Source organism: Bubalus kerabau, chromosome 10 (assembly GCF_029407905.1).
Source record: "Bubalus kerabau isolate K-KA32 ecotype Philippines breed swamp buffalo chromosome 10, PCC_UOA_SB_1v2, whole genome shotgun sequence".
NCBI classification, from domain to species: Eukaryota; Metazoa; Chordata; class Mammalia; order Artiodactyla; family Bovidae; genus Bubalus; species Bubalus kerabau.
The window spans coordinates 9745879-9754976 of record NC_073633.1 but is presented as its reverse complement, the minus strand read 5'-3'; the positions used below and the strand labels follow the sequence as shown (position 1 = coordinate 9754976).

The 9098-nt window shown below is 48.4% G+C and overlaps 1 non-coding gene across 1 annotated transcript; it reads left to right on the top strand.

Moving 5' to 3' along the window:
* Positions 1-8355: 8355 nt before the first annotated feature.
* Positions 8356-8428, top strand: TRNAC-ACA (transfer RNA cysteine (anticodon ACA)). Its single transcript has one exon. It is a non-coding gene; the product is annotated as a tRNA-Cys (tRNA).
* The last annotated feature ends 670 nt before the right edge of the window (positions 8429-9098 follow it).

Here is a 9098-nt window from a genome sequence, read left to right as displayed (position 1 = left end):
TTACAAATGAGGAAACTGAAGCACAGAGCAAGGGAAGGACTTGCCTGAAGACAGACAGCTGCAGGTGGCTAAGCCTGAGATCCTACCCTCTTTTTCCTGTCTGTATCCCCAAGTGGTCTACATACCTTTTAGGTGGTTGGTGTTTGTTTGACAAATGAATGAGTGAACTAATGAATTGCCTAAGATCAGTGGCAGGGCAGAGCTGAGCTGGAAGCTTACTCTCCTCTCACTCCCAGTTCCTATGCCTTTTGTTGAGCTTCTCGTTGATGAGCTTAACACTTCCCTCTGCACCCCCACCTCGGGATCCCAAGCGTCTCGTGTGGACGTTCATTACCCCCACCCCCGCAGCAGACGAAAGGATGAAAGGTGGACCTGTCAGCCTTGGTTCCTCTTCCAGGTGGCCCCCAAGCTTGGATCACACCCAGCATCCCTTCATCCATCCACCTCGCCTCTTCCTCACCACCCACTACCAGTAATCCAACGTGCATAGTTGTAAACTTGTTTCTTTAAATAAACAGTCTTGAGTTTCATACCAAATAGTCTTTTAAGAGGAGGAACGTCTCCAGGCCACCTCGTATTTAGCATACACTGAGCCACATATTTGCACAGAGAGAGTGTGTGTGGATATAGAGATCGCTTGATCGCTATAGATATCATTGCTCATCCAGATGGGAGCTATTTATGATGCTGAGTCACTCGCAGAGAATGCCACTGAGGGATTCCAGGCTGGGCTCTGAGCCCCAGCATCACAGACCTCGTGGCTCTTTGCCTCATCCTCACTTTTCACAAATGAGAGACAGAGACAGAGTGGTCTCTCCCACCACAGCTCAGGGACAGAAAGAGACGTGTTGGCCACAGTATATGCAGACGGTCTCATAACCAAGCCCTATTCCAAATCCTTGTCCTCCATCCAGGACACCACAGCCCTTCATCTCATCCAACTTCTTCATTGTATAGGAGCAGAAACTGGGAGCCAGAGAGGGAAGGGGCTCGCCCAGAGTCACACAGCAAGTTGGTAGTGCAGCTGGTCCCAGAGCTCAGATTTTCTGATTGCTGTCTGGCGCTCCCTTCCATCCCCCAGCAGCCTTCTCCAGTTGCTCTCCGAGGTCATGCCATTTCACAGGAGCTTCTCTGTAAACCTGGAGCTGTCCCTGAGCATCCCCTTTCGTGGGCTCTTCCAAGAGGGGAACTGAGCCTGGCTTGTTTGGATACCCCTATGCCTAACGCAGGGCCTGTGCACACTAGGGGTTCGATGCTAGTGTGCTGGTGTTACATAAGACCAAACTCGGCACCGATTCCTGGGGAATCCTAGTTCCCTGTTTGAAAAAGCACCCATTTATCTCCACCCTCTCTTTCTTGTCTCTAAGCCAGTTCTCTATCCATGCAAAAATAGACTCCCTCCCACTCACCACCCACCTCTGCCCAGTTCTATAATGAATCAATTTTATTAATAGGCTTTGGGATGAAAACTTGACAAAGGCTTTTTGTAAAAGTCACCCTTTATCTCCGTATATAGTTCACTTCTCAAAGCATTCTACTAAACTGGTCAGGTGGGATTTTGCCTCACATAAAACATTCATTAATCCACTCTTTCCCTCCATATAGAATGTGTTTGTTTAAGCATTCAGGGATCTCTATGCTTTATTATGGATTCTACTCAATTGTTCTAAGAGACAGTGGGATGAGACAGAAAGAGAACAGGCTTTGAAATTAGGACTGAGTTACATCCTAGCTGACCACTTAATGGTTCTGCATCCACACTGATTGCTGTGAGAATTAAATGGCATAATGACTGTAAAGTACCTAGCACATAAAATGCTCAATACGTGTTTGTGAATGAATAAATGAATGAATGAATTACTCAGGACTCTTATGAATAAACTATCCTACTCTGAAGTGTGAGAGGCCAACTGACTCTTCAGTCTGAAGTCTTGAGGTCAGACAAGTCCAAGGGCGGTTTGAAAAGTCTTATGTTGCCAACCGCAGGGATTAAGCTACTGGTTGGACTGTCTCCAAGCCAGAAAGGGACATTCTTTCTGTGGCCCCTTTGGAAGGTATCCATTCCCTCAGGAAATTTTGTGCTGAATCTAGGTTCAAAATAGAAAACTCCTTGAGAGTAAAGATTGTGTCTTGTCAGATTCTAACTTTCCCCAAACAAGAGCTGGACTCAGGGTAGTAAGACAAAGAGATGTGCAGTAAGTATGCATTGAGGTATGCGTATGCAGTAATTACGCACTCACTGGACTGCAAGGAGATCGATACTAAAGGAAATCACTCCTGAATATTCATTGGAAGGACTGATGCTGAAGCTGAAGCTCCAGTACTTTGGCCACATGATGCAAAGAGCTGACTCAGTGGAAAAGCCCCTGATGCTGGGAAAGACTGAGGGCAGGAGAAGAAGGGGATAACAGAGGATGAGATGGTTGGATGGCATCACTGCCTAAAGGGACGTGAGTTTGAGAAAATTCCAGGAGATAGTGAAGGACGGAAAGTCTGGTGTGCTGCAGTCCATGAGATCACAGAGAGTTCAGACTGAGTGACTGAACAACAACAAATGGGTTGTTGGGTTGAGTTGAGTAGAATTGACTTGAGTTGACTTGGCTTGAACTGACTTGTTTTGCATTTGTTAATGGACTCAAATTAAGGACTACCAAGGGAGAAGCTTCCTAGAACTTGAGCCTGACTTAGACATGGTCCCACAGGGGAGACCCCTAGTGTGCTGTTCTGGGCATTCAGAGCCTTCCAAAGATGCAGGCATTTCAGAGAGGACAGGGCCATTGCCAAAAAGTAGCAGCGTTGCGGGCACCGCAAGGCTGAATGTCCTTCGGGAATCTTTAAAACTTATTGGCACTCTGTGAGGATCTTTCCATATTTTAGGGCAACAGAGTCTTCTCTTCCTGGGAGACAGAGGACTTTGGGGGATACCCACTTCAGTGGGAGATGGACTCTAGCTTTGAAGAGCCAAATCAGCTCCACCATGAGGGGAGAAGACCTGTGGCAGCCCACAGTTAGCAGAGCCCCCATACTGCAGATGCTGGCAGAGTCATAAACTGGTCTTCCTGCTGGAGGGGAGGTTTGGGGTTCTTAGGGAGTATGAGTCTAACTCAAGGTTTCCATCCGGCAGTGGTTACTAAAGGGAGCAGCGATGCAGGAACATTAGTGAGTAATCAGACAAGACCTCTGGAGTCCCAACATTGAGGCCAGCCAGCACTGCTGGGGTCCCCTCTGCTGGCTCCGTCTCAGTCACCACCCATCACAGGATGTGACCAGGCATCTGAGGGAGAGGGAACTGAGGAAAAGAAGGGGATTCCGGTGAAGCGCGGCTGCGCTGTGAGTCTGCGCAGCTGTGTCTGCGAGTCCCTCTCCCACGCTGGCTTCAGAACCCATCAGAGGCACGGCATCTGCTCTCCTCAGTCCCCCATGCCGTCTAAAAACCTGGGCACAGGTTAGACGCCAGTGTTCAATGAATGAATAATGAGAGCAGAGTAAGGCTTGCAATGCCAGTGGAAGATTTCCGGAGGGAAAGATGGAAAATGTCAAGATTTCAAGATGGCAAAAGCCCAAAGTGAAGACATCCAGCCAGAAAGGATAGCACAGATTCAAAAGCTGTCCCTCAGAAGTGTGGCCTATGGGGAAGACTGGACTAAGGAGAGTCAAGAAAGAGTGGTGCAGTGCAGGTTTAAAATAGTGTTCCTCAGAGTACCAGGCTTCGGAGGCAGACTCTCAGGGGCCACCAGAGGATGAGTCTGAGCAAGGGAAAATCCCCCGACCCACCCTAGACCATGCCATTCAAATTTTTTAAACTGCAATTTAATCTATTTTATACATTGGATTGGGATCCCCAAGTGGTGCTAGTGGTAAAGAGAATCCAACTGCCAATGCAGGAGACATAAGACGTGGGTTCGATCCCTGGGCTGGGAGGATCCCCTGGAGGAGGTCATGGCAACCCACTCCAGTATTCTTGCCTGGAGAATCCCATGGACAGAGGAGCCTGGTGGGCTACAGTCCATGAGGTCACAGAGCGTTGGACACAACTGAAGTGACTTCACACACATGTATATTGGGTATCCACACATTTTCATTTTTAAAGGATTCTTTGGATTGAAAAAAATCATTTGGAAAGCACCAATGTTGAAATAGTCTAGGCATCTGTGTTAGGCTGTCTGGATGCAAATCTCAGCCCCTAGACTTTCCGCCTATGGACATGAGATGGGGCCCTTCTGAGCCTCCACATTCTTGTCTGTAAACCATCCTTCTTCCAAGGATGCGTGAGCATTAGCTAAGATGCTGTTGTATTTCCCAAAGGCTGGTGCACGTGTGATTGATGGAGTATGTGATGGTTTTAGGTGGTATAGGGATAAACATTTATTATTTTAATAGCTCACGATTGATGCATGTTAGAAAAATATAAGCAGCATATTAGACTTCATGATTTATGAAAATAATATAGCATTTCCTTTTAAAATAAAATTCTGTGCTTTTTGAAAGGCAAATCGATTTAAAGAAAAACACTAAGTAAATGAACAGCACTGATAACAGCAGTAATCATGAAGGTGATACATGAATGACTGGAAGGTGGCAAAATTTGAAATGATGTATATAAAACAGTACCATAGTACCTGTCATTTAAGGCGGGCTCAAAATGGTGAATTCTTATAACTTTCTGTACCTTGCTGGGATGGCTCAGCCTAGAACCAAGCTCTCCACTCGTGCAAAGCAACTGTCCAGCCCTGGTCAGTCTGGAATCCAGTGTTTGATGGGCATGGGGCAGGCAGCAGTGGTCAATTTCAGGCAGGCAGCAGTGGTCAAGCCCCAGAGGGCAGCAGTGAGCGGGTCCTGGCAGTCAGCTGGCCACAGGATCTTGAAGCAGACAGAGGCTGCTGAGGCAGAATCCATGGGCGCCAACCATGAGTGGTCTATGAGATTACTTGGAGAGTTATTCAGGCACAAGTCAAATACCCCTGGGAGAGAGTTACTTCCTCTTCAGCTGATTCCGTCAAGGAGGAAGTCTCAGTTGTAGGGTAGCATCTCCTTGAGGCCTCTCTAATGCTTGTTGATCTTCATTTCCAAGACAGAGACCCAGTCTTCAGCTGCCAAGATTATCTGGCTGAAAATGAATAACAATGTTGTCTTTTCCATGTATTTTTTTTTACTATTACTTTCCATGTATAGAACACAATACAGGTATTCTGTTTATGAGAAGGATCTCCTGTTCCCTTTTCAAGTACATGTTTTAAAGGTTAAAAAGGGAGTGTTACTTTTGTTCAGTATAAAGGTAATAAAAGTACAAGCAGAATAGAGACATAGAAACACATAAAGGTAGTCCTTGACCAAGAAAAAACCCAGGCTGGCAGAGGCATGGCCCCAGAGTCCAGGCCGGCCCACAAGCAGGATGTCTTCTGACTTGGCCACAAGCTTTGGGGCAAGCATTGTCCTGGGGAGGGCGGAGGAGGCCGCATCCTGAGAAAGAGTCAGATTGCTGGGCAGATGACCCTGAGCTGCTAGGCTGACCAGGGCAGCGGCCACACAGTAGTCAGGACAGCTAGGGGTGACCCCAGAGGGTGGGCCTGGGAGGGATCCCAGTTCCTAGTGAGGCTGAGCCTGCAGAAGGTGGCTCTGACAGAGGGGAGAAGGAGCTGAGGACTGGGGACAGACAAGGCCTGCCTCCACAGCCTGCACCAGCTAGGTGCTCAGGGGAAATCTGGTGTGAACCCAGGCCATTCATACCAGCCTTTGAGAGGGGCTGGGTATGAGTTAGGGTGTATTGGTAGCAAGCAACAGAAACCAATCAGCCTCACTCAACCAGAAGCAGGGATTATGAAGACAGTATCAGATAGCTCCCAGAATCAAAGGCCAGGCTTGTTGTCAGACCCAGGAAAGGATAGGAGCTGGGGCAGACTAGGAGTTCGGGAGCAGGAACTGAAGTCATTTTTTCCTAAGTTCCCCTTTGGGTTGCATCGGCCACACCTGCTGTTTCTTCTTCACCTCAGTCTTCATGTGATTCACAGCCCCAGGAGGGGCACAAGTGGGCTTGCCGTGTGTCCTATGTCCTCCTCTTGGCCAACAGACAGCATGGAGGTTTGATTAGACTCACTCCAAGTTTGAACACTGAGGAAGGGGTTGTTCTTGAAAAGAAAATCAAAGGACTATTACTAAAAGGTGGAGAAATGGATTCTGGGCAGCCAAAACCCAGTAGGCGCATGTCTTCTACAAGGGGTGTGTGTGGGGAGGTGCAGGCCTGCCTCTCTGGGACCATAATGGGGCTTCCTTTCTCCCACCCTGGCTGGACCAGGGTTCCTCCCACTCTGGGGAAATGGTCAGCCAGGGCAGGGCCTCTTGTGCTTCCCATGAGGATCTCCTGGAGCCTCTGATGGTCTGGGAGAGGGAGGTGGCTGGGCAAGCCTGGCTCGTGGTTCTTCAGACTTTTCATGGCTGAAAAGGATCTGCTGGGTTGACAAAGTCTAATGAGAATTGCTCACTCGGGGGTTGCAAACCCAACTGTCTGCTGGCTGGCAGGGAGCAAATGCATGAAGGTAACTGAGATGACCTGGAATAGCTGTGCCTGTCTAGAGGGGACACCTCTGCTGGCTCCAGCCAGCTGTTGGAGCTGGATTCTTTTGGGGGGTGAGGGGCTGAGCTGTGTCTTTGCTGTGGTGCATGGGCTCTTCACAGCAGCATGAAGACTTTGCCTAGCTGCGAGTGTGGAGGCTTCTTGCTGGCTGCGGAGCACTGGCTCTAGAGCGTGTAGGCTTCCTTGCTTGTGGCAGGCCAGCTTGGTTGCCCTGCATCCTGTGGGATCTTACCTCCCTGACCAGGGATCGAACCCTCATCCCCTGCATTGGAAGGCGGATTCTTAACTACTGGACCACCAGGGAAATCCCTTTAACCTGAGTTTTTAAAGTGAAGCCCCAAATCCAGAATTTTACAAGACTCCTCATTTTTAAATATTATTAACATCTAAAATACTGTGCTGACCAAATGGTACAAACCACCAGTTTGCAGCCATTGGACTGACTTCTATTCATCCACTACAACCCAGCTGAGAAGGGACTTCCCAGCTGGGAAGCCTTCTGTGACTTGTTCGTCCCTCCACCTTGTCCACCCTTTCTTTGGATTCCTTGTGGATGCTGCATTTCTTCTTGTCACAGTACTGCCACTCTGCTTTATAAAAACTCATTTGTTTTCATCTGCTGCCTTGTCAAGGGTGAGGACACCCACTGTGTCTCATGTCTCTTCCTAGCACAGTGCCTGACATATATGAGGTGCTGTGGCGTTGCTGAAGGGGGGCTGTGGGGACTGCGTTTGTCAAGGTGACTAGGTTATTCAGTGGTAACAAATTAATCCTGCAATCTCTGTGACTTAATACAACAAAGGCTTGTTTCTCTCTCCTGTGAAGACTGCTGTGGGACCTGCAGCTCTCCAAGCAGCTTCTTTCCGAGCGGTGACTCAGGGAACCAGACTAGCTCCATCATCAGGGAGCAGGAGGAGAGCACCACAGGAGAACTCACACCCATTCTTACAAGCCTCGGCCTAGAAGCGACACTCACCGGCTCTCTTCACAGCCATTGGCCAGAAGGAGGCCCATGACCAATCTCACTCTAAAGGCCTGGAAATACGGGTGGAAGGCAGCCAGGGCCCTTCATTCACAGGAAACAATGGGACTCTTAAGGTCACCACATGGAAACACCTCTTCATTTATGACATCCAGAAAAGTAGGAAAGAAAGAGGGAGAGATTTCACTAGCTTGAGCTTTTTTTCCCAATCAGTAAACACTAGGAACTGGAAATCAAATCGATGGAAAGTAGAGGTCAAACACCAATGAGCAAACCATTTATAGTGAAATCACATCTGGGCCCTTGGCATCTCATCTGAGGTCCATGATGACCTGGGAATGATTGCCACTACTCAGAGGGTCTCTCTTCTGTGATCAAATGCCAATGCATTCAGGGATCCTGACCCTTGCTGCCACTCTTGGCCAGAAACTCAGCCGGGGGTGGGGGGGGGGAGGTCAGTGGGCCCCCCAGAAGCTCAGAGACACACATCATGCCTTCTACAGGCTGGGCACAATGCAATCACAGACGTTTCCATGGAATGGAATCACAGGATGGTAGACATGCTCTAGAAAGAGGGCAAGCTTTGGGAGCCAGAAACACCTAGGTTCAAATTCTAGCTCTTTCCTAATAAGTCAAATTCCAAGCAAGACTCTTCATTTCTCTGAACCTCAGTTTCATCATCTTGGAAATGTGGATAATGGTAACACCTTCCTCCCAGAACAATTGTGCAAAGTTTATGAGTTACATATTAAGGGCCTGGTATACAGTAGGACCTCAATTGACATCATTTTTTTCCCCCACTTCCCTGGTGGCTCAGACGGTAAAGCGCCTGCCTACAATGCAGGAGACCCGGGTTCAATCCCTGGGTCAGGAAGATCCCCTGGAGGAGGAAATGGCAATCCACTCCAGTACTATTGCCTGGAAAATCCCATGCACAGAGGAGCCTGGTAGGCTACAGTCCATGGGGTCCCAAAGAGTCAGACATGACTGAGCGACTTCACTTTCTTTCTTTTTCCCCACTGTGTTGAAAGGACTGAATCTAACCTATCAATAGCACTCCTGCGTGCAGTCATCGAGTTCCCATTTGCATGCCTCTGTTGATAAGAAGTTCACTATATATCTGGCCCCCAACGCCCAAGCATCTTGCTTCATTTTTGAACCACTCCCATGGTATTTGTAATGAGAGGATCTGATGTCCCTGGGGACTGGAGTTGGAGGGAAAGGTACCTGGCCCAACTCTCCTCTCTAGATGACTGATCACTACCTCTGCCCCTAGGAGAAAGTAAGTGTAGTGAGAATGAAGGAGGTGAGGGTTTCAGAGAAGGGGAATATGAGTCCATTTCCAGCTTACAGAGAGAGGACAGAGAAACTCATCACATGGGAGACAGGATCCCAGAGAAGAGAAATATCTGGAAGACTGTCACAGGACAATGATGGGGGCCTAGCCTGGGAGTAAGGAAAGCTACAAGGCACCAACAGGAGTTCAGAATAAGAATGAACATTCCTTTATTCATTTTGCAAGTGTTCACTGTCCTCTATGCCAGG